The 26,053-nt window shown below is 47.3% G+C and overlaps 1 protein-coding gene across 5 annotated transcripts in view; it reads left to right on the top strand.

Moving 5' to 3' along the window:
- Positions 1 to 26,053, top strand: part of ACAN (aggrecan) — a 103,017-nt gene that overhangs the window by 10,727 nt on the left and 66,237 nt on the right. For 2 of the 5 annotated variants that reach the window (XM_038746380.1, XM_038746375.1), the window contains exons 2-3: positions 4,730 to 4,799; positions 5,522 to 5,651. The gene's annotated coding sequence lies outside the window, so the exon portion shown is untranslated. Of the gene's footprint in view, positions 1 to 4,729; positions 4,800 to 5,521; positions 5,652 to 19,722; positions 19,796 to 24,332; positions 24,336 to 26,053 lie in introns of those variants that run through there. The other 3 variants (XM_038746376.1, XM_038746378.1, XM_038746377.1) reach the window with 3 other exon arrangements.

Here is a 26,053-nt window from a genome sequence, read left to right as displayed (position 1 = left end):
TCAGTACAGTGCTGTGCACACAGTATGCACTCAATAAATACGGCTGATGGACTGACTGGAACTGAACGTTCAGAGCTTCGCCCACTGCAAAGTCTGAGAAACAGTGGGGCAGTGGCAGTGCCCACTCTACCGGCATATCCTCCTCACCCCAATATTCCTCAGACAGGTGAACCGAGCGGCAAAAACAGTGAAACCCATCCAGATAAGCCAGAACACTTACTTTCCTCTCTGGCCTCGCCCTCTTGGCCATGAGGAGGGAAGAGGCTGGGAAGAGTGTGGGAAAGGGGGGGGATATTGGAGTCACGCATTCGGAATAAGACAGAGCTGTCCGGTAACGCTGCGATGAGCTGGCCAGCTGATAGATGCCTCAGCGTTCCATTTCTCTAGGTGTGAAAGCCCTCTCCTAGTGGTCAGAGGGGGTGACAATTAAGACTTTCCTCAATAAACTGGCTCATTTTGTTTTCCATGATCCATAGAAGGAGGTTCATCAGGAATCACCTAAATCTTGGATAAGGGCTTGGACCCAAGATGGTGGCATTAAAATAATAATAATAGTAATAATAATAATATTTGTTAAGCACCTACTATGTGCTAAGCATTGGGGTAGGTACAATGCAGTCAGAGAAGCAGCATAGCCAAGGGGAAAGAGCACAGGTCTGGGAGTCATAGAACCTGGATTCTAATCCTCTCCATCACTTGTCTGCCGTGTGACCTTGGGCAAGTAGCTTCACTTGTCCGTGCCTCAGTTTCTACATATGCAAAATGGGGATTTTGATGCCTGTTCCTCCTCCTTCTTAGACTGTAAACCCCATGTGGGATCTGATTATCTTGCATCTACCTCAGTGTTTAGTACAGCGTTTGGCACACTGTATTTAACAAGTATCATTAACATCATCATCATCACCATCATCATTATGTCAGACACTCCATGTGCCTCACAGGGCTCACAATCTAAAGGGAAGGGGGAACTCATGCTTAATCCCCATTTTAGAAATGAGGAAACTGAGGCACAGACTTAGCCATGGTCACAGAACAAGCAAGGTCAGCAGGGCACAGAACCCTGGATTCACAGCAACAACTATAATAATAATAATACAAATAACAATAAGGACAATAATAAAAATTGTGGTATTTGTTAAGCATTTATTATGTGTCAAACACCCCACTAAATACTCGGATAGATACAAGATAATCTGATAATCTGATCAGGCGCGGTCTTTCTCCCACATGGGGCTCAGGCTGTGAGGGGCAGGGAGAACAGGTATTTTAATTCCCATTTTACAGTGTAGGAAACTGAGACTCAGGGAAGTCCATGGCTTGTCCATGGTCACACAGCAAGCAAGTGGATAGCTAGGCCCAGAACCCTGGAATAATAGTAATAATAATGTTATCTGTTAAACTCTTACTATGTGTCAAGCACTGAACTAAGCTCTGGGAGAGATAAAAAATAATCAGATCAAACTTAGTCCCTGACCCACATGGGGCTCACAATCTATGGGAGAGGGAGAATAGGTATTTAATCCCCATTTTACAGTTGAGGAAACTGAGGCACAAAGAAGTTAAGTGACTTCCCCACTGTCATACCGCAGGCAAGGCAAGTAGTTAGCATAGTACAGAATCCAGGAGTCAAGGCCCTCATGCCAGAGGCTGGCATACCAAGATGGCCATTTTTTTGATATTATTAAGTGCTTACTATGTGCCAGGCACTATACTAAGTGCTGGGATAGATACAAGCTACTCAGATTGGATACAGTCCATGTCCTACATGGGGCTCACAGTCTTAACCCCCATTTTACAGATGAGGTAACTGAGGCACAGAAAAGTGAAGTGACTAGCTCAAGGTCTAGAAAGCAGCATGGTTTAGTGGAAAGGGTTTACGAGTCAGAGGTTGTGGGTTCTAATCCAGGTTCTGCCACCTATCAGCTGTGTGACTTTGGGCAAGTCACTTAACTTCTCTGTGCCTGTTGCGTCATCTGTAAAATGGGGATTAAGACTGTGAGCCCCACGTGGGACAACCTGATTACCTTGTATCCCCCCTAGCACTTAGAACAGTGCTTGGCACATAGTAAGCGCTCTTTGCATATAATAAGTGCTTAACAAATACCATCATTATTATTATTAACAAAAACCATCACCATTATTATTGTTATTACCAAGCAGACAAGTGGCAGACCTGTGATTAGAACCCAGCACCTCTGACTCCCAGGCCTGGGCTCTTTCTGCTAGGCCACACTGCTTTCTCAATCAGCATGTCCACCACCAATTTCATTTTGCAGATGAGGACTCTTAGAGGAGCTAAGTGGCTTGGCTAAGTTCTCCCAATGAGAGTGAGGCCCTGCTAGAATGAGTACATAGCAGCCCCTGAGCTTCCTGGGAGTCAGGGTTTCAGCCTCAGAGTCTGTCCGCTTCTGTGCAGACCCAGCCGGCCTCTCCCTGCCCCATCTCATGCTCAGAGCCAGAGCAGAATAGAGAACAGAAAAGACAGGGTCCCTCCTGTGATCCCCGGTGCCCTGGCCCCACAGATGGAGATGTTGGGGTGCCGTCGAAGGAGGGTGGGTGAGGCAGCCTTGCTTGGTGATCAGGTCATGGGTTCTAATACTGGCTCCACCACTTGTCTGCTGTGTGACCTTGGGCAAGTCACTTAACTTCTCTGAGCCTCAGTTACCTCATCTGCAAAATGGAGATTAAGACTGTGAGGCCCACGTGGGACAACTTGATTACCTTGCATCTACCCCAGTGCTTAGAACAGTGCTTGGCACATAGTAAGCACTTAAAATACCATAATAATTATAATTCTCTGAAGGGTCCCAGGAGGCCCTCAACCCTCTCTGGTCTTCTGAAAGGAGAATTAATGCCCCACTGGGTCTGCAGTACAGTGTTCTGCACAATGTAAACACTCAGCCAATATCACTAGTTGACTGACACGGGCATCAGGGTTTTGAGGCCTGGGTTCAACCCTATTTCCTTCCCACAGTCAATCCAAGGTATTTATTAAGCTCTTACCATGTGCAGAGCACTGAGTAAGTGCTTGGGAGAGTACAATACAACAGAGTAACTAATTAGCCTTTCTGTCAGCCTGGAGAGGAGCCAAAACACCTCTGCTTAATATTATTATCATCATTAGTATTATTAGTTTTATTATTTATAATAATAATAACAATAGTGGAATTTGTTACTATGTTCTAGGCACTGTACTAAGCACTAAGGTAGATACAAGATACTCGGGTTGGACACAGTCAAACTTGCAGGACAAACCCACACTAGCACTCCATGCCAGAAGCAGTGTGGCAGAATCAAAAGATCAAGCGTTCTAATTCTGGCTCCACCACTCATCTGCAGTGTGGCCTTGGGCAAGCCACTTCACTTCTCTATGCCTCAGTTACGTCATCTGTAAAATGGGGATTAAGACTGAGAGCCCCATGCAGGACAGAGACTGTGTCCATCCTGGTATCCTTGTATCCACCCCCAGCACCTAGTAGAGTGCCTCATACATAGTAAGTGCTTAACAAATACCACAATTATTGTTATTATTATTGTTGTTATGCCAGGCCTCCATGCCAGCCTTCTCTGTAGGAACAGCTAACCCAAGGCCAACTGGGTGGAGATGACAAGATCCCTTACCGAAGCTGGCAGCTTGGTGCCTCTCTGTTCCCCTTGGAGTGAGGGCAGAGCCTGCCTTGGCCCCCTCTCCATAACTCCTGCTCCCGAACTCTGTTGTCAGCCCCTCTCTGGGGGCCATCCGTGAAGGGGTTTGTGCGGGTTCACCAGTTCCTTCCTTTCCTCCCCAGGACCTGGTAATCCACTTCATAGGCCCAGGCATGGGCAGTGGGTTGGGTGGGTGTGACCTCAGTCAATGATAATAATGATAATAATAGTGATGATGGCATTTGTTAAGCTCTTACTATGTGCCAAGCACTGTTCTAAGGACTTGGGTAGATACAAGATAATCAGGTTGTCCCACATGAGGCTCACAGTCTTCATCCCTATTTTAAAGATGAGGTAACTGAGGCACAGAGAGGTTAAGTGACTTGCCCAAGGTCACACAGCAGACAAGTGGCAGAGCAGGCCCAAGCTCTATCCATTAGGCCATGCTGCATCTATGTCTTTAATCGAAATTCTCTTTGTGCAGAGCACTGTACTAAGCACTTAAGAAAGTTACAATACAACAGAATTAGCAGACACATTCCCTGCCCATAAGGAGCTCACAGTCTAGAGGCTCTTCCACCCAAACCCCAACCTCTTCTGCCCCTCCCAACTCCCCATCAACCATCCCTTGGGGAAAATCCCAGATCCTCTGGGACTATCCCCTTCTGAGTCCGCTGAGGAGCTGATGGTTCCTGTTTCCCTGGAACAGCTTGCCATCTCCATCTGCACTTGACAACTTTCTCTTGGCACTCTCTGCTCTGTCCCCACCACCCATCACCACCACATAGACACAAATTCACCTACCACCCCAATTGCCATCTCTCTGCATTCCCCAACTTCTGACTTGGAAAGTTTATCAGATCCTGAAGTTCCCAACCTGGAAATCCAGAGTTCTCCTTCCGTCCAAAGGCTTGGAACATAGTAAATGCTCAACAGATACCATCATTATTCTCATTATGATTATTATTATTCCTTCCTTCCCTCTCTCCCTCCCTCCTTTGCATTCTCCTTCCCTTCCCTTCCCTCTCTTCCTCCCTCCTTTCCTTCCCTCCCTCCCTCCCCTCTTCCATCCTCCCGGACCAAGAAACCAGGAACCGGTCTTCCCAACAGGACTCGGCTTCTGGGTTATGCCCGTTTCCAGCGTCTCTGAATAAGTATGTAAATTCCCATTCAGACTGCAGTGCTATTGACTGCAATGCAGGCACCGTTTCCACCACACTTTTACTCTCCTTCCTTCTTAATTAAGTTGATTTTTGAATTTCACCCCCTCCCCAAAGAGGTCCTGCCCCTCCCCTCTGGGGGCATTCATCTTCCCCCACCCCATTTTTTAAGGCCTTTATGTGTATTTATTTCCCCAATTTCCCCAGGATTTCCAGGGGGTGAGAGCCTGAGTCCTTGAGCTCAACTCTTGTGGGTTCAGCATCTTTTGCTCTCTCCTCCCTCCCTCCCCTCTTCCCGCCCCTCCCCAGATCCTTCCCCTTGGAGGGAGGACCCCCCTCCCTCCCCCACCCCCTCAGATGCCTGCCTACCTAACCTGACCGTTATAGAGGTGGGTCTCGGAAGATGCAGAATGCCAGGAGAGGTTCAATGAGGCTGACAGGAGGAGTCTGAAAGGAGCCGTTGGCAGGACTGTGAAGGGAGGGGAGGATTGCTTTTCTTTCACTCCCTCATCCAGGACGTTCCTACCTCTCTCCTTCTCCCGCTGCCTCTGCACACCGGGAATCTGCAAACCCCAAATAGGGGGAAATCTGGGCTTTCCGCTAGAGTGGGTGGGTGGGGGGCGGAGGAGAAATTCTGGGCAGGAAGATTTCTCTCTCTCTCTCTCTCTCTCTCTCTCTCTCTCTCTCTCTCTCTCTCTCTCTCTCTCTCTCTGGAGGCTGCACAGGCAAGATCACAACCAGGAGGAACATCACCTTTCCTTAGTCCATCGCCCAAAGGAAATCTAAACCGCTCTGCCAGGTGTATGGGACTTTAACTTCGCGAAGCACCGCACTAAACTGTTTAAGGTAACTCGTCTCGTCTTTGGCAGAGCTCTTCGGGGTCTTGTCTGCTCTTGCCTCCCTCCAGGCAGGTACTGGAAGGTCCCCGGGGGGCTGAGGGATAAAGTTGTTTGGTCTCTTCTTCTGCCTGGGCAGCATTTAGGGGTCCGGGGTGGGCTGGGGGGCTGGGGGGACCCGGGAAAAACGGTGCTCCGGGATTCTGGAGCTGGCTGGGGTTAAGGAATCTTCGCTCAAAGAGGTTAATAATAATTATAATCCATTATCATCATCACGATGATGGCCTTCCCAAAGCGCTTACTGTCTGCCAAGCCCTGGTCTGTGCGCTGGGGTGGATGCAAAAGATGTTTGACCCTCCAGCACCAAATGCTTCTTCACAGGGAGGGAGCCGGAGAAGAGAGAACTTCAAGTAATTCATTTCTTGCTGATTTTAGGGTCGGACGGGCTTTCTCTGCCCCTCCCGGAGACCAGCTTGGGTCTGCAGAGTTTGCTAAGGATGGAGTGTGTCCTCTACAGGGGGAAAACGCTTCGAGATGCAGAACTGGACATATTTAAGAGCGAACAGTCTGTTTTTGTGGAACGCCTGAAACTTTCTTCTGCCAGTAAAAAAAAAAAAAAAAAAGGCTTTCCAAACCACAATTCTCATTAAAGGAGGTTTTGGCGATAAAACTGAGGGTAGATGCTGCAGGCACGTGCCTTATGATGCCAACTTGGGAATACTTTTGAATGAGAACGAATGGAAAAAGAAGTCACTTTTGTGGGCTTTGTGAAAAAAAATTTAGCTAAAAAAAATTGTTTATTTTTCACGGTCGACCATGTGTCAGCATTCTAGGTCTGGTATTCTACTTCAGTCTGTAGCAGTTCGTTCACTGAGGGGATGGGGGAAAGGGAGACATTCACAAGAACCAGAAGGTGAAGAAGTTTTAGGGAGATGCCCAGCTTGGTTGAGGCGGGAAGAAAGTAATGAGAAGTTTGAAAGTGCCCGCCCCGATGCAGAAAGTCAAGACTGAGCCTCCAGCGAGGGGAGGGAGGGGGAGGAGAGAAGGAGTAGGAGGAGGGGGAAGAAGAGGTGAAGAAGGAAGAAGAGTAGAAAGAGGAGGGGGAGGAGAGAAGAAGGAGGAGGAAGAGGCAGAGGAGGCTGGCAATGCCTATGCCCAGTCAGTTATAGGGCTCCCAAGTGCCTGCGGGTGGACAAGGAGTGTGGCAAAGAGGAGGAGGTGCTAGGTGAAAATTTGGAATTCAGAGCCTGGCATCTCTGAGGTTGGAGGCTTAGGGCCTTGGAATGATGATGATGATGATGATGATAATGATGATGATGATGGTTTTTGTTAAGTGCTTACTATGTGCCAAGCACTGTTCTAAGTGCAGGGGCAGATACAAGGTAACCAGGATGTCCAATGTGGGGCTCACAATCTTAATCCCCATTTTACAGATGAGGTAACAGGCACAGAGAAGTTAAGTGGCTTTCCCAAGGTTGCACAGCAGGCAAGTGGCAGAAGTGGGATTGAAACCCACATCCTCTAACTCCCAAGCCTGTGCTCTTTCCACTAAGCCACACTGTTGTCGTTGGAAATAATGTCCATAAATCCCTGCACATCTGAAACGTGAAACAATGTGATCACTTGAGCCCCTCTTCTATAACATCAAAACTCAAGCTTCTTTTGAAATGACATTCAGTACTCTTTGGGAATTGTTCAATTATTCTTAAAGTGAGCCAGCCATGGCCAGTGAGCAGAAATCTGGGCTTACATCGTACCTCTGCCACTTGCTCTCCTTAGGACTTTGAGGAAGTTGTTGTGCTTGTTGGTACCTCAGTTTCTCCATTTGTAAAGTGGGCACAATATCTGATCCATACCTGCCTTTCAGGGATGTGGTGAATCCCATCTAGCTCCATAGAAAATACAACCCTAAAAATTATAAATAGCAATATTACCAGTTTGTTCAGTGCTTATTATGAGCCAAACACTGCACTAAGCAATGGGGTAAATAAAAGATAATTGAGTCAGATGTAGCCCTGTCACACCCAGGGCACTCAGCCTAATCCTTGAAAACATTAAAAACTTTTTTGACCATTTGGAAAGTTACTGATGACCTGCTGAGGAGAAATTTTCCCCTTGTTGCTGCTTCATGACTCTTCGGACAAGTGACACATTGTGTCTTTTCAAACTTTATATTAACAGATTATTGTTTCCTCTGGCTTTTGAAAGAGAAATACATTCCTGGCAAATGTCACCTTGAAATGATTTTATTTTGTGGTGGGAATGTGTCTACTCGGGGGTGTAACTTTTCCCATTTGGCACTTGGCTAATTCCATTTACTGTGAGGCAGGCAAACAGTCACTCTACCTGCCTCATCCTGGACCCCACAGTGATCACATAACATCATTTCATGCCCAACTATACACTCCAGTTCATAGAATCCACACACCCGTACATGCATGGACACACATCCACTCATTATATGCATTTATGATCATATTCTGGCCACAATCATGCCCCCTTTCATCATACACATAAATTCGTGAAGCATTCCATATTTTTCTATTTATTGTTATTAATGATGTATATCTATATCTATAATTGTATTGATTTATAATGATGCTATTGATGCCTGTTCACTTGTTTTGATGTCTGTCTCCCACTTTCTAGACTGTGAGCCCGTTGTGGGCAGTGATTGTCTCTGTTGCTGAATTGTACTTCCCAAGTACAGTGCTTTTCCCACAGTAAGCACTCAATAAATACTACTGAATGAATGCACACACACACACACACACACAAGCAAGCACACATACACCCACTTGTCCTCACCTACAAACACACTGTACTCATTCATCCCCAACACAAAGCCTCTCTTCATCCTCCTGTGACAAATTCTGTAACTCCTAGCTCATTCAATCAGTCAATCAATTAATCATATTTAATGAGCCCTTACCTGTGCAGAGCACTGTACTAAGTGCTTAGGAGAATACAATGTAACAAAGTTGAGAGACACATTCCCTGCCCACAGAGTTTACAGGCTATAGATGAGCATACAAGTCTGTAGTATTTGCAGAGCACTTTCTAGACAGTAAGCTCATTGAGAGCAGGGAGAAAGTCTACTATCTCTGTTGTATTGTACTCCAAGCACTTAGAATAATGATCTGCACATAGTAAGTGCTCAGTAAATACCATGATTGATTGATAGGGGCAACAGCTTCAAACCACTTCTGGAAAGCAGGGTGACAGAGATAGCCCTCCCTGTTTTTCACACAGAGAGGGTGAAGAACTTTTGGAAGTCACCCAGCTGGATAGAGGTAGAGTTGAGACCAGAACAGGTGTCCTACTCCCCACCCTGGGCTCCTTCCACTAGTCAGTGCCTCCAGGTCCCTCCAGTGGCTGCATTTGCTGAGGCCTCAGTTTCCCCATCTGTAAACTGGGCACAGTGACAACTGATCTGCACATACCTCTAGGGTAGGTGCCGGGTCTGAATGCTCTCAGGACCTGAAGCAGAGGAGCATGTGTCTGTTAATTCTATTCTATTGTATTGTACCTCTCAAGTGCTTAGTATAGTGCTCTGCACATCGTAAACGCCTAATAAATGTGACTGACTGATTGATTGTCTGCCTGCTTCTGCAGGGACCCCAGGAGGATGCCCCTTTGTGGAGATATTCCAAACTGGGGTCTGGGGGCTGGGAAGCAAAGCCTGGGGGGCTCCCTTCCTGGAGGGGTCCCCTTCAAAGGGCTCACTTCCTGAGGGCACTCCTTTACAGACAGGAATCACCAGTGCCTCCTCTGCCTGGATTCCTTGTCCCTGACAGCAGCCCGGAGCCAGAAGGCCCACCAGAACCTCCAGCTGTTCAGGGAAGTAGCGTGACCTAGTGGAAAGAGCACAGGCCTGGAAGTTGTGTGAAATCCTGAGAAGCAGTGTGGTTTAGTGGCAAGAGCATGGGTTTGGGAGTCAGAGGTCGTGGGTTCTAATCCCAGCTCTGCTGTTTATCAGCTGTATGACTTTGGGCAAGTCACTTAACTTCTCTGTGCCTCACTTACCTTATCTATAAAATGGGGATTAAGACTGTGAGCCCTATGTGGGACAACCTGATTACCTCTTCTCTACCTCAGCACTTAGAAAAGTGTTTGGCATATAGTAAGCGCTTATCAAATGCCATTATTATTAGGTCAGAGGACTTGGGTTCTAATCCTGGCTCTAACACTTGCCTGGTATGCGACCTAGGGTGAGTCACTTCACTTCTCTGTGCCTCAGTTTCTTCAACTGTAAAATAAGGACTCAATACCCCCTTCCTAGACTGTGAGCCCGCTGTTGGGTAGGGGCCATCTCTATATGTTGCCAACTTGTACTTCCCAAGCACTTAGTACTGTGCTCTGCACACAGTAAGCGCTCAATAAATTTGATTGAATGAATGAATGAATACTTGTTCTCCCTCCACTGTGAACCCCATGTGAGACAGGGATTCCAACTGTCCTGATTAACTTGTATCTCCCCCAGTGCTTAGAACAGTGCTTACCACTTAGTAAGTGCTTAACAAATAAAAGAAAAAAAAAAGAAAAAGCGTTCCTCTCCTATCCTGGAACTGAGCCTCCAGCTACTGTGGTTCCTGGGATATATTTCTGGGGAAAGGAGTATGACTTGTCAAGGGACATGGCTGGGAGATCCAAGGCAAGGAGGCTTGTGAACAGGAGGGGCGGCATCCCAAGGAGATGGGGAAGAGGCCCGTGGTCCTAGGAGTGAAATAAAGGCAAATCAAGAAGAAGGAAAAACCAGAGGTGGGTTTCCTGTCTGACTGACTGCTGGAAACTGAGCTGGGATGGGAGAGCTTGGGTTCTGGGAAAGGGGCACGGGATCTGAAAGAGGAAAGTGCTCTCAGCTTCATTCCTTTCTCTGTGGCCTTCTCCTTTCTCCTTCCCTTGACCACATATTAAAATTGGGGGAGAGTTTTGTCCCCAAAGAAGGCAGCTTTCTCACCCTCCATAAGATGCCCCCCTCCCCATCCCACCTCCAGGATAGATTCTTTCCCTCCACTCCTTCCTGGGACAGGCAAATCAGCTGCTGAGCAAAGGCACAACAAGGAACCACAATAAAGTAGGGTTCATGGGTCCATAGGGACCCCCAGAGGGGAGCCAAGGGGACAAAGGAGACAGAGATAGAGAGACCAAGAGAAGGGAAGAGACAGAGAGGCAGAGAGAGATGGGCATGGAGCTGCAGAGAGTCGGGGCAGAGCAGAGGGCGGGAGAAGGAACCGTTAGTGAGAACGGAAACTGTGAAGTTTACTTTAAAAAAAACTCACTGACTCCTTGTGAGAGAGTAGAACAGTCCCATCTGTGTGTAGGAGCCAGGGGAGGGCCAGATTGGGGGATCTGTGGGTTCTGTCTGTGTGTACAAGGGAGTGTGGAGAGGGTGTGTGTGTGTGTGTGTGTGTGTGTGTGTGTGTGTGTGTGTGTGTGTGTGTGTGTGTCTGTGTCTGTGTGGGGGTGTCTGTGTCTGTGTGGGGGTGTTTGTGCGTATGTTTGTGTGTGCGTACGTCTGTGTATGTGTGTGTGCGTGTGTGTGGCTGCCTTTCCTCACTCTCAATGGACTTATAGTATCACCTAAAGGAGGTTTTTGTTAAACGGATGAATAGATGTATTTGGGTGTATAATGTCGGGCATCCAAGTTTTGCATTTCCTGTTCCTCTGGGGATAATTCCCTCCAGGACCCCACTTTCCAACAGGGCCCATCCCTTAGGGCTCCCTGTCTTTCAAAAGCTGCTCTGAAATGGCGGGGAGAGAAGGGAATGTTGGGGTGAGGGCAGGAGAGGCCAGGGTGCTGAGCTTTGAGGAGACTGCTTTGTGGGCCAGTTGTGGCCGTCCTCTGCCTGGGGCAGCCTGGCTTAGCCCAGGGACCGACGAGAACCCCCACCCCACATGGCACCCTGAGCCAAGCCTCTGCCATCCAGAACAGGGCCCCACTGAGGCTGCTTCCAACCTAGAGGCCCCTCCACTTAGGGCTGGAATTAATCAACCAGTCAATGAGTCATACTTAACAAGCGCTTACTGTGTCAGAGCACCATAGAAAGCGCTTGGGAGAGGACAGGCAACAGAGTTGGTAGACATGTTCTCTGCCCATAAGGAGCTTAAGGAAGAGCCTATTGACCAGCCCAGTTCAGGCTTTGGAGCTCACTAGGGGTGGGACAGGGTGAGCAAGGGAAATGACTGAAGAGGGTAGCTCCTAGCTCCTAGCCCAAACTAGGGGTTGGACAGAGTGCGGGATAGGGGCAGGGGGCAAGCAAGCAAGAGAGAGGGGTAGGCTTGTGTTTCCAGCCTCTCCCATCAGCATGGTAGTTCCCAGGAAGCTCTCTCTTGTCCCTGGGGGAAAGTTGGACAAGTAATAATTATAATTATTATTATTATAGTTATAATGATATTTGTTAAGCACTTCCTATGTACCAAGCACTGTTTTAAGTGCTGAGTAATAATTGTGGTATTTGTTAAGTGCTTACTATGTGCCAGGCACTGCCCTAATTTCTAGGATAGTTTCAAGCCAATTGCACTGGACACAGTCCCTATCCCATGAGGGGCTCACAGTCTCAGTCCTCATTTTACAGATGAAGTAACTGAGGCACAGAGAAGTGAAGTGACTTGCCCAGGGTCACACAGCAGACAAGTGGCAGAGCTGGGATTAGAACTCAAGACCTTCTGACTCCCAGGCCTGTGCTCTATCCACTACTCCTTGCTGCTTCTCAATAATAATAATGATGTTTTTTGTTAAGTGCTTACTATGTGCCATGCACTGTTCTAAGCGCTGGGGTAGATACAAGGTTATCAGATTGTCCCATGTGGGGCTCACAGTGTCTATCCCTATTTTACAGATGAGGTAACTGGGGCACAGAGAAGTTAAGTGCCTTGCCCAAAGTCACACAGCTGACAAGTGATGGAGTCAGTATTAGAACCCACAACCTCTGACTCCCAAGCCGGTGCTCTTACCACTTAAGCCCAGCCTCATCGAATCCAGGAATCCCAGAACCTCTGAGCTGGATGGGACCTTAAAGGAGGTCATCTGGCTCAGGCCCCTGCCTCCAGGCAGGTGAATGACAGATGTGTGCTTTGCACATAGTAAGCGCTTAATAAAAGCCATCATTGTTATTATTTCTTTCTGAACCATTTGCCTTTTCCCTCTCAGGCAAGAAGTTCTTCCTTATACCCTATTGCAATCTCTCCTGCTTTCCCCAAACCCTGTTTCCTGCAGTTCAGTTCACAGAGAGCAATATGTCCATGAGCCCTGCTCTCTCCTTCAGCCTACACTACCCCAGGTCCTTTCACCAGGCCCTTTGGGGCTCAGTTCCCATCCCTTTCACCACTGCACCCCTCTTCTCTGGACCTCCTCCAGTTTCTCCACAACCTGTGGTAACTGCAAGGACCAAATGCACATCTGACCAAGATAGAAGATGGGGGATGGATTATTCCTTAAATGTGGCAGGAAAACTGGTCTCCTGCTGATACATTCTAAGACCGGGCCGAGTCAGGCCAGTGAGGGAACCCAGGGGTGCTCTGAGTAATGGATACAGCCTCACACACCATGCGGGGCAAGGTGGGACCCCAGAATCCATGAAGGGTCTGCGGTTTGGGGACTCTTGGACCTGCATACAGCCCCTTCCCCCTCCTTGTGGGGTTCACTTGACAAACTTGCCATTAAGCTGGAAAATCAATCCATCGGCCCATCAATCAATCATATTTGTTGAGCCCTTGTTGGGGAGGGAGAGATTGGCTTGGAACATTGCCACCAAATAGCTTGATCTTTCTCCATGATCAAATCCATCTTGGCCTCCATCCCCTCATTGGGAAGCTTGTGGCCTAGTGGAAAGAACCCAGGCCTGGGAATCAGAAGACCTGAGTTCTAATCCTAGCTTCGCCACATGCCTGCTGTTTGACTTTGGGCATTTCACTTCTCTGTGCTTTATTTTCCTCAAAGCAAAATGGAGAAGTAGTGTAGCTTAGTGGAAAGAGCACAGGCTTGGGAGTCAGAGGTTGTGGGTTCTAATCCCGGCTCGGCTGCTTGTCAGCTGTATGACTTTGGGCATGTCACTTAACTTCTCTGTGCCTCAGTTACCTCAAATCTAAAATGGGTTTTAAGACTGTGAGCCCCACATGGGACAATCTGATTACCTTGTATATCCCCCAGTGCTTAGAATAGTGCTTGGCACATAGTGCATAACAAATATTATTATTATTAATAATAATACCTGTTCTCCCTTCGACTTAGATTGTGAGCCCCATATGGGACAGAGACTGTGGCTCACTTAATTGTCTTGTATCTATTCCAGCACTTAGCACTGTACTTGGCACATGGTAAGTGCTGAATAAATCACACCAAGGCTGGGGCTGAAGAGAGGTAGGTTAAGGGAGGCGGTGTGCAGTGTTCTGCGAAGGTGCAGGGACTGGCTCAAAGGAAACAGTCATTGCCTTTTCCAGGCAAACTCAGTGAAGCCTGGTAGCATCGAGCCCAACAGCAATATTGTAATAAGGGTAAGGACCACGGCCTGCCCAGCCGGGACTCTCTTTCCAGCAGCGACCCCAGGAAACCTGGGCCATTGGCTCTCTTGAACAAATCCCTCCCACTCAAATGGGGTCCCTCCTTGACTTCCCTTGCCCTGCATCAATCAATCATTCACTGGTATCTAGTATTATATTCTTATTAATGTAATAAATCATTATCATTATTTATTATGGTATTCACTGAATACAATTTATATTTATTGAGCAATTACTGTGTGCAGAGCACTGCATTTGGAGACTACAATACAACAGAGTTGGTGGACATGTTTCCTGCCCACAATGAGCTTCCAGTCTAAAGGGGGAGACAGATATTAATATAAATAAATAATTTAGAACATAACATTTCTAGATACTCACATGCTATAGACCTGAGTGCAGACCTCTCCCCAGCTAGACTGTAAGCTCTCAAAGGGCAGAGATCCTGTCTACAAATTCTTTTGGACTCTTCCAACTGCCCTGCATAGGGCAAGCAGTCAATAAATACCATGAATTAATTGGTTATTATTAATAATAATAATAATAATTATCACTGTGGTATTTGTTGAGCACTTACTATGTGCCAGACACTGTACTAAGTGCTGGGGTGGATAAAAGCAAATTGGGGTGGACACAGTCCCCATCCCACATAGAGCTCAAAGTCCCCGTTTTACAGAGGCAGTAACTGAGGCCCAGAGAAGTGAAGTGATTTTCCCAAGGTCATACAGCAGACAAATGGAGGAGTCACATTAGAACTCAGGTTCTTCTGATCCCAGGCCTGTGCTCTGCTTAGGTTTGGGTTAAGAGCTTGGCGACAGACCAAAGGGTAGGTTAGCTGGCTCCCTCTGCAGTCAGCCCCACCCCGTTTCCCTGGTACCTCCTAAGATGGGGTTCTGGTGGGCCTGTTTTTCATTTGGCCATTTTCTGGATCCGGAAGCTGAATGTGGAGGGGCAGAATTCAGCCCTTGTGGGCTCAGTGAAAGGGCTTCTCTCTTTTTTTTTATTGGTATTTGTTAAGCACTTACCATGTCCCGGAAACTGTACTATGCGCTGGAGTACATACGAGCTAATCAAGTTGGACACAGTCCATATCCCAAATGGAGCTCACAGGTTTAATCCCCATTTTACTGGTGAGGGAACTGAGGCACAGTGCTGAAGGTTACACAGCAGATGAGTGGCAGAGCCAGAATTAGAACCCAGGACTTCTCTAGCCTGTCCCGCCATCGACCCCCAGCCCACTTCCTCCCCCTGGCCTGAAATGCCCTCCCTCCGCACATCCGCCAAGCTAGGTCTCTTTTTCCCTTCAAAGCCCTACTGAGAGCTCACCTCCTCCAGGAGGCCTTCCCAGACTCAGCCCCCTCCTTCCTCTCCCTCTACTCCCCCTCATCCCCCGCCTTACTTCCTTCACCTCCGCACAGCACCTGTATATATGTATATATGTTTGTACATATTTATTACTCTATTTATTTATTTATTTTACTTGTACACGTTTATTCTATTTATTTTATTTGGTTTATATGTTTTGTTTTGTTGTCTGTCTCCCCCTTCTAGACTGTGAGCCTGCTGTTGGGTAGGGACCGTCTCTATATGTTGCCAACTTGTACTTCCCAAGCACTTAGTACAGTGCTCTGCACACAGTAAGCACTCAATAAATACGATTGAATGAATGAATGAATGATTCTCAACCCCATGCTCTTTCTAGCAGGCCACTCTACTTCTCTTCTCTTCCCCGCTTCCCTCTTCCCCTCAACAATCAAAATGAAGATTTTATTGAGGGCTTACTGAGCTACCAACAGAGTGATTTAGCACCTGAGCTGGGAGACAGGGTTCTTGTATTATTCTTTTTTTTTTGGAGTGGGGCAGAGCTGTTGGTTTTTTATGGTATGTATTAAGTGCTTATTATGTGTCAAACATAAGTGCTTCAGCATGGCTTAGTGGAAAGAGCTTGGGATTCAGACGTTATAGGTTCTAATCCTGGCTCTGCCACTTGTCAGCTGTGTGACTTTGGGCAAGTCACTGAACTTCTCTGTGCCTCAGTTACCTCATCTGTAAAATGGGGATTAAGACCGTGAGCCCAACATGGGACAACCTGATTACTTTGTATCTACATCAGCACTTAGAACAGTGCTTGGCGCATAGTGAGCGCTCAACAAATATTAACAATAACAAATATCATCAATATATAATGGTAAATACAAGTTAATCAGGTTGGACACAGCTCAATCTTACAGTCTTCATCCTCATTTCACAGACGAGGGAACTGAGGCACAGAGAATTGAAGTGACTAGCCAAGGTCATACAGCAGGAAGGTGGCTAAGCTGGGATTAGAACCCAGGTCCTCTGGCTCCCAGTCCCTGGCTCTATCCATTAGGCCACCCTGTTCATACCTCACTGCAGGCTTCTCTAGGGCCTATCTGGGTCTCAATGTGTTCATCCATAAAGTGGGCAGAATAATGTCCTTCCACCAGAGTCATGGGGATTATGGGAAGAATTATGAAAGGGTTTGACCCAGTAATTTTGGAATTTCATATAACGGGGCACTAGATGCTTATAGAACTGGCAACTTTGCCAGCACTCCACATCATCCACCTCTTTCTCTTCCATTCATCAGTCCCCACTAGGGCTCTGTAGGCAGGGTGGGTTGTACGATATTCAATCTTCACCCCACCCTCAGCCCCACAGTAATAATAATGATGGTACTTATTAAGTGCTTACTATGTGCCAAGCACCGTTCTAAGTGCTGGGGGTAGAAACAAGTTAATCAGGTTGTCCCATGTGGGGCTCACAGTCTTAATCCCCATTTTACAGATGAGGGAATTGAGGCACAGAGAAATTTAGTGACTTGCCTGAAGTCACACAGCTGACAAGTGGTGGAGCCGGTGTTAGAACTCACAACCTCTTACTCTCAAGCTGGTGCTCTTACCACTAAGCCATGCTGCTTCTCATTCTTGAACTTATGTACAGATCTATCCTTTATTTATAATATATCTATTTATATTACTGTCTGTCTCCCCTTCTAGACCATAAGCTCCTTGTGAGCAGGGAATGTGTCTACCAATCCTGCTATATTGTACTTTCTCAACTGTTTAATAATAATGATGGCATTTATTAAGCACTTACTATGTGCAAAGCACTGTTCTAAGTGCTGGGGAGGATACAAGTTGATCAGGTTGTCCCATGGGGGGGAGCTCACAGTCTTAATCCCCATTTTACAGATGAGGTAACTGAGGCCCAGAGAAGTTAAGTGACTTGCCCAAAGTCACAGCTGACAATTGGCAGAGCTGGGATTTGAACCCATGACCCCTGACTCCAAAGCCCGGGCTCTTTCCACTGAGCCATGCTGCATCTCCACGCTGCTTAGTACAATGTTCTGCAAACAGTAAGAGCTCAGTAACTACTACTGATTGACTGATTGATTGACAAAGGGTTCACACAGAGGATGAAAAGGGGCATGAGATAGGGGATAACTCCTGGTGGATTTGGGGTAGACGAGGCTGGGTGGGGTGAGCTGTGGGCCTGGGGATGGTGGCTGGGGCCACACAGTCACATGGCTATAGTCCAGATCACAGACCTGGGTCCTCTCCTTCCACTATCCCATCCCACCCTCACAGGGTTTTGGGGGGTTTTTTTGTTCCTTTTTTATTTTCAATGGTATTTATTAAGCACTTGTAGTAAGCACCTGTAGTAAGTACCAGTGTAGATACAAGGTTGTCAGGTTGGACACAGTCCCTGTCCCACATGTGGCTCACAGTCTTAAATCCCATTTCACAGATGAGGTAGCTGAGGCCCAGAAAAGTGAAGTGGCTTGCCCAAGGTTACACAGCAGACAAATGGTAGAGCCGGAATTAGAACCCAGGTCCTCTGACTCCCAGGCCCATTCTCTTTCCAGTAGGCCACACTGCTCCTTCATCTCAGTTTTCCTTCAAAAGCCCTGCTTTCTGAAGGTTTCCCAGGGCAGGCATTGCTCCTTGAAATGGAATCAAAAAGACTTTCCCAGAAGGCCCTGACAGTCCCTCCAAACAAGCAGCCCCTTTGGCTCCATATTTGCCTTGAAGTTAGCATGGTTGAGGGATTGGGACAGGTCAGGGGAACAGGAACGGGAAGTAGCTATTAAGCCATGTCTTCCCTCTGACCCCACTACCTCCTCCCCACTGCTGCCCTCCCAGCCTGCAACCACAGCCTCAGGAGCTCTGGACCCTTGTAATGTACTAATCCTACCATTACTACTGAATAATAATACCTGGAATTTGTATAGCCCTTTTGTTTTTCCAAAATGCTCGGACACCTCCTACCTCATTTGTTCTAGCAACATGGGAAGCAGCATGATGTAGAGGAAAGAGCAGGGCCTGGGAGTCAGAGGATCTGAGTTGTAATCCCAGCTCTCCCACTTGCCTGCCATATGGCCTTGGGCAAATCACTTCTCTGTGTCTCAGTTACCTCATATGTAAAATGGGGATTCAATATCTGTTCTTCCTCCCACTTATACTGTGAGCCCCGGGGGGATGGGGACTGTGTCCAACCTGATTATCTTATATTTATCTCAGTGCTTAGTACAATGCCTGACACATAGTAAGCACTTAACAAATACCATCAAGATTGCTATTATCCCTGTGAGGTGGGAGAGGAATGGATTACTATCCAAACTTTACGGATCAGGAAACCAAGGTCCAGAGAGGTTAAGTGACTTGCCCAAGGTCACCCAGTAGGGTCCTCTGTCTCCCAGTCCCACAAGACCATTGGCTTAGCCTCATGTTGTCTTAGGTTTCCAGTGGTCTGCAGAATAGTGATAACTTCCGAGGGAGGAGTGTTTGGCCAATCAATCAAGCAATTAATTTATTGAGCACTTATTGCACGCGCGTGCGTGTGTGTGTGTGTGTGTGTGTGTGTGTGTGTGTGTGTGTGTGTGTGTGCAGTGCACTAGGCCAGGCAGAAGATCAATTCTGCTAAGCACTTAGTACGGTGTTCTGCACCCAGTAAGTACTCAGTAAATACAGTTGAATAATCCTTAGTGGATACTTCCACACCTCTAGAAATGAGTCAAAGTCCTAAGCAGGAGATGGGACCTGTCCTACCTCACACCCTCTAGGGGGTTGGGGAAGGGAAAGCAAGAAGAGGTTTTAGCTTTAGTGAACAGTAGTTGGCTGGTAGTTTGGTGAGGAGGGTGAGGAGGGCAGTTGTGGAGAGCACAGATGGTGTCTGTGCCTCCGCACAAAAATTGCAGCTGGAGGGTTTTTAGTTAGCCTGAGGAAAGACGTTCTAAAACAGGCTTTTAAAAAATGGTGTTCATTACACTTTATGTGCCAGGCACTGTACTAAGTGTTAGGGTGGATACAAACTAATCAGGTTGGATGTAGCTCATGTCCCACGTAGGGTTCACAGTCTTCATTCCCATTTTACAGATGAGATAACTGAGGCACAGTGAAGTGACTTGCCCAAGGTCACATAGCAGATAAACCTTTCAAATATAATCTTTCCTCACCTGTCTGGGATCAGTTCTTGCTCGGAGCCAGAGAAGGATGAGCTAATCTTGTCTTGCCCCTAATTCCTTGCTTCTACATGCAGATCAGGCAGTTCAGAGTAAGGAGAAGATTTCTTGAAGCTTCTGAAGTCCAAAGAAGGAACTTTCAGAGATTCCCTGTGTGGGATAAGGAGGTCAGTGGGCGGAGTGTGTATGTGTGTGTGTGTGTGTGTGTGTGTGTGTGTGTGTGTGTGTGTGTGCGTGTGTGCATGCGTATAAAAGAGAAGAAAAAGAGAGTAGAGAGAGGGCAATGGGTAGGGATCTTGTGTACCAACTCTATTGTATTGTACTCTCCCAAGTGCTTAGGATAGTTCTCTGCATACAACACCACTGATTGATTGAGAGGAGAAAGAGAGAAGAGAGGAGAGAAGAAGGAGAGAAAGAGAGAGGAGAGAGAGGAGAGAGGGAGAGAGAGAGAGGGAGAGAGAGAGGGAGAGAGAGACTTAGGGTTGACCCACTTCCCCCATCAGACCCAGGGAATTACCTGGATGTGTGAAGAATTTCCAGGGAGGAGACCCTCCCCGCACAAGGAAAATTGATGATGCCCTTTTCCATGTCTCTTGGGAGAGGGATTCAGGCCAGATCAGAACTGCAGCATCTCCTCACTTACCCCTACTGGAAATGGATGGAAAGTGCAGCCTGTGCCCAAATGTGCCCAGAGGTAGCCCAATCCTGGACCACCCCATTATCTCTCACAGGGTGGGCAGACTTTGGGGCAAGGGGACTACATCTTGATGTGGTGATTATACGGTGGCTCATAAGTGCACATAAAATTACCTGTAGGCACATATCATCATCATCATCATCAATCGCATTTATTGAGCGCTTACTGTGTGCAGAGCACTGTACTAAGCGCTTGGGAAGTGCAAGTTTATAAAATAAATAGAATAAATATGTACAAATAAAATAAATACTTCTTCACTCCAGTACCCATTATGAACCTCTTGCCTTTCTGACCAACCCTGTCGGATTGTACTCTCCCAAGTGCTTAGCACAGTGCTCTGCACACAGTAGGCGCTCAATAAATACTATTGGTGATGATGGGGATTAACATCTCTGGGATATAGGGAGACGGGAATAGCCTCAACTTTAAGCTGGTTGTGAGCAGGGAACGTGTTCATTGTTATGGTGTACTCTCCCAAGCGTTTAGTACAATGCTTTACATATCACTTTCACCCACCTTCATGGCACTCAAGAGCCATATTAAAAACACTTGCATGGAGCATATTTTGCCCACACTCATCTATCCTCCCTCTGGCAGGAAAGGAGTGAGCTGGCTAGTTTCATGGACAAAGCCATGAGCCAATGAAGGAGGGAAGGGGAAATCTAGTGAGAGATACGAAGCTGAAACAGCATCCAAGGAGAAGACCCTGTCCATAGAGGCATTCCAAGGATCAGTGCTTCTTCGCTCATAGATGCCTCCAGGGCCTCTGAGGATGAGCATTAGTGGCTGCCAGGGTTTTCATCTGGAGGACCTACCATCTCCATTAATGCAGTGTGGGGGGCATGGTGACAAATACATGAATGGGTACTCAATAATTATCAACAGTCACAGTGGGAGAGCAAGCCCCTAGGCTAGGAAAGGCTAAGCATTGAGAAGCTGTGTATTATCTTTAAATTATATATTATAAATTACATATTTATATATATTAAAGTCTGTCTCCCCCTCTAGACTGTAAGCTCATTATGGGCAAGCTAAATCTGTTGTATTGTACTTTCCCAAGCATATAGTCCATTGCTCTGCACACAGTCAGCACTCAATAAATGCCATTAATTGATTGAAGTGGGTTTCCACCCCCAAACAACTCTCTTCTATGTCCCCTTCACTCCATCCTCTGACTCCATTTCAGGGACTACCATTACTGAGAATTTTAAGTTTCTTTCCCTGGCATCACCATCAAGTCTTAGCCCGGAAATCAGCTGTTCTGGGCCGTTCTTTGGTTGCCCTGAAGATACTTAAATAAATGCTTCTTGCAACTGTAACTTTTTGACTCAGGAAGGAGGTAAATGGACCAGTAATAATATGACCTTGGAATTATTTAAATTTTCTTCCTGGAATCTCCAAGCACAGAGCCTTTGCTAGAGAAGCAGCGTGGGTCAGTGGAAAGAGCACGGGTTTTGGAGTCAGAGGTCATGGGTTCGAATCCCGGCTCCACCACAAGTCTGCTGTGTGACCTTGAGCAAGTCACTTAACTTCTCTGAGCCTCAGTTACCTCATCTGTAAAAATGGGGATTAAGACTGTGAGCCCTCTGTGGGACAACTTGATCACATTGTATCCCTCCCAGCGCTTAGAACAGTGCTTTGCACATAGTAAGCGCTTAACAAATGCCATCATTATTATTATTTTATTATTTGTTAGGAAAGGTCTGGACAAACAGAGAGTTTGAATGACTGTTTCCAGGACCACATGGCAGATATTAGTGAGGCCATTCATTTAATCATATTTATTGAGCACTTACTGTGTGCAGAGCACTGTAATAAGTGCTTGGATTGTGGATATTTCCATATGTGCATTTCTGGTCATGCATGATTTATCTCCAAGGAACTCCAATATCTCCAATATGCATTCTTGGCGGTTGCATTCCTGAACTGTTCTCACCAAAGAGTCAGCACCAGAAGGATAGATGGACTCTGATCCTTTCACAGTTCAAGCTCAAGAAAGAGAGAATCCTGATCAGGATTGGCTCCTAGTAGTCTTGTGACATGGTTCCTGATTGGTTGGAGTTTTAGTTTGCTGAAAACTTGATAGGCAGATCATTGGTGAAGGCAAAATTACAGTCTCTGGCAGCCTAACTGAGTTAAAAATGGGTCAGAGATGCAGCGGGAAGATTTCCAGTGACATCCATGACAGTATTGGTGTCATGATCACGCTGCGAGAAGCAGCGAGGCTCAGTGGAAAGAGCCCGGGCTTGGGAGTCAGAGATCATGGGTCCTAATCCCGGCTCCACCACTTGTCAGCTGTGTGACTTTGGGCAAGTCACTTCACTTCTCTGGGCCTCAGTTCCCTCATTTGTAAAATGGGGATTAAGACTGTGAGCCCCCCATGGGACAACCTGATTATCTTGTATCCCTCCCCCTACCCAATGCTTAGAACAGTGCTTGGCACATAGTAAACGCTTAACAAATACCATCATTATTATTATTATTATGATCCAATCCAAAAGCCAAGATAAAGGGAAGCCATGACAACAATAACTATGGTATTTGTTAAGTGCTTACTATGTGCCAAATCATGTACTAAGTTCTGAGGCAGTTACAAAGTATTCAGGTAAGACACAGTCCCTGTCCCACATGGGGTTCACAGTCTAAGTAGGAGGGAAAATGGGTTTTGAACCCCATTTTACAGATGGGGCACAGGGAAGTGAAATGACTTGCCCAGAGTTGCATAGGAGGCAAGTGGTGGGGGCAGAATTAGAACCCAGGTTCTCTGACTCCCAGGTCTGTGTTCTTTCCTCTAGGCCACATTGCTTCTCTATTCCATGGTGGGAAGACCCCATTCCAGGAGTACTAGAATGGGGTTTCCCCACCACCAATGGGATGACTCTTCTGCTAATGGGGTCTTCTCATTACCAATTGTACCAACCCACTGTCAATGGGGCCTAAGATGAGCAATGGGGCTTCTTCATCACCAATAAGGTCTCCCCATAGTAAGCACTTTAATAAGTTACCATAACTTTAATAATTATCACCCTCCAAAAAATTCAAGGCCAACTGCTCTAGACTGTAAGCTCCTTATGGCCAAGGAATGTGACTGCCAACTCTTTTGCTCAGCACATAGTGAGCACTCAACAAATACCTCTGATTGATTGCTAAGAGTGGGGACAGGAGAAGGAGAACAAGTAACAGGAAGAGGAGGAGGAAGAACAGGAGCAGGAACATTTTCTCTATTCTACAGATGAGGAAATTTGGCCAGGGGTTTGGTCAGGAAAGTAGCATCATTGATAGAGCTGGGAGGGGGCAAGGATGAAACAGGGGCAAAGCTGGGGGATCCAGGGTTGGGGGAGTGGTGGTAGAACTGGGATGGTAGCAGAGCAGAGACAGTGGCAAAATTGGGGCAGTGGCAGACCTGGGGAAATATGGAGCTGGGATGGGGCATAGCTGAAATGGTGGCAGAGCTGGGGGGATACAGAGCTGGGTTGGCATAGCTGTGGTGATTTAGAGCTGAGATGGTGGCAGAGCTGGGGGGCATATAAAGCTGAGTGTGACATTGTTGGGGTGATATAGAGCTGAATGGTGGCAGAGATGAGTGGATACAGAGCTGGGTGTGGCATAGCTGTGGTGATTTAGAGCTGAGATGGTGGCAGAGCTGGGGGGCATATAAAGCTGAGTGTGACATTGTTGGGGTGATATAGAGCTGAGATGGTGGCAGAGATGAGTGGATACAGAGCTGGGTGTGGCATAGCTGTGGTGGTATAGAGCTGAGATGGTGGCAGACCTGAGACAGAACCATAGCAGAGACAGTGACAGATTTGGGTCGGTGACCCAATTAGGGGGATACAGAGCTAGGACAGGGGCAGAGCAGGGGTATACAGAGCTGGAAGGTCACATCTCCTCCAAGAGGCCTTCCCTGATTAATCCTTCTTTTCTCTGGCTCACTCTCCCCTCTATGTCATGCTCTTGGATTTGTGTCTTTTGGACCTTTGATATTCACCCCACCTCCAACTCCACAGCACGTATGTACCTATCTTTAAATTATATATTATCAATTACTTATTTATACTAAGATCTGTCTTCCCCTCTAAACTAAGCTTGTTATGAGAAGGGAACGTGTCTGGTAATTCTGTAGTATCATATTCTCACAAGAGCTCAATAAGTATTCTGCATATAGTGAGTGCTCAATAAATACTCTTGATTGATTCATTGATTGATTATGAGAACTAGCGTGGCCTAGTGGAAAGAGCACAGGCTTGGGAGTCAGAGGACGTGGGTTCTAATCCCAGCTCCGCCACTTGTCTGCTGTGTGACCCTGGGCAAACCACTTCACTTCTCTGTGCCTCATCTGTAAAATGGGGATTAAGACTGCGAGCCCCATGTGGAACAACCTGATTACCTTGTATCTACCCCAGCACTTAGAACAGTGCTTGGCACATAGTAAGCGCCTAACAAATACCATAATTAATTATTTTTATTATTATTACTATTATTATTATTGGAAGGGTGCCAGAGCAGGACAGGGGCAGAAGGGGACTATGGCAGAACTGGGATGGTGGCAGAGTTGGGGTCAGGGGATACAGAGCTAGAATGGTGGCAGACCTGGGACAGTGACAGAATGGGGACAGTGGCAGAGGTAAGATGGTGGGAGAGTAGGATAGTGGCAAGAGTGGGAATGTTGGCAGAGGGGGATGGTGACAGCTGGGGCAATGGGAGAGTGGGCACAGTGGCAGAGTGGGGACAGTGGCAGAGCTGGAATGGTGAGAGAGCAGGGACTTGAACCCTGGTCTCTGACCCCTCAGTCCACCCAGCAGTGACTCTCTCCTCTAGATCAGGCATCACCTGCATTTTGGGAGGGGTGTCAGAAACCTAGAGAGGATAAGGGGCAGGGGGCTTTGAAGCCCCTAGAAACCCCAGGGCCTCAGGAAAAGCAGTCACTGTGATGCCAATCCTCCGTGTGTTCTGTCAAGTCCACTTGCCTCCTCCTCTGCCATCTAGGAATCTAGGGTCTGTGCAAATAGCAGGCATTCTGAGTTGGGGGCTCTCAGACTGACGCAGCAGGGGGTGTCTGCCAGCTCCTTCCATCTGTGTGGAACTTCCCTTTGTTGGCAACAGAAGCGGTAGGATGCTGGTGGCTGAGGGGCCTGAGGAGTGGGCAAGAACAAAAGTCTGGTGTCCCTCTCCTTTAGAGGAGGCTTGTCCCTCTCCTTTAGAGGAGGCTTGTCCCTCTCCTTTAGAGGAGGCTGTCCTGAAGACTGCAGCTGCCCCGGCTGCTGCTGAGCCTACATCTCCTGCCATGCTTCCCTGGGTTGCGGGGTAGGCCCCAGCCCACTTGGAAACACCTGGGAGCATCCTTAGATGACAAGGACGGCTTTTAGAGAAGCAATGTGGCCTAGTGAATAGAGCACAGGCCTGGGAGTCAGAAGAAACTGTGTTCCAATTCCGACTCCACCACGCATCTGCTGTGTGACCCTGGGCAGGTCACTATATTTCTCCGTGCCTCAGTTACCTCATCTGTAAAATGGGGATTAAGACTGTGAGCCCGATGTGGGAAATGGACTGTGTTCAACCTGATTAATTTAAATCTACCCCAGGCCTTAGAACAGGGACTGGCCAAAGAATGTCATATAAAAAAGGGCAAAAATCATTTTGAAGAAGCAGAGAATTGACTTCTTGTCCTAGAACCTCCCAGAGCCAGCTTGGCCCTCCTTGGGGGATGTACCATGGGGCCAACGGGGAG

The sequence above is a fragment of the Tachyglossus aculeatus genome, chromosome 5 (assembly GCF_015852505.1).
Source record: "Tachyglossus aculeatus isolate mTacAcu1 chromosome 5, mTacAcu1.pri, whole genome shotgun sequence".
In the NCBI taxonomy this organism is placed as follows: domain Eukaryota; kingdom Metazoa; phylum Chordata; class Mammalia; order Monotremata; family Tachyglossidae; genus Tachyglossus; species Tachyglossus aculeatus.
Note: the sequence above shows the minus strand (reverse complement) of the source record. Positions and strands in the feature narration are given on the sequence as shown.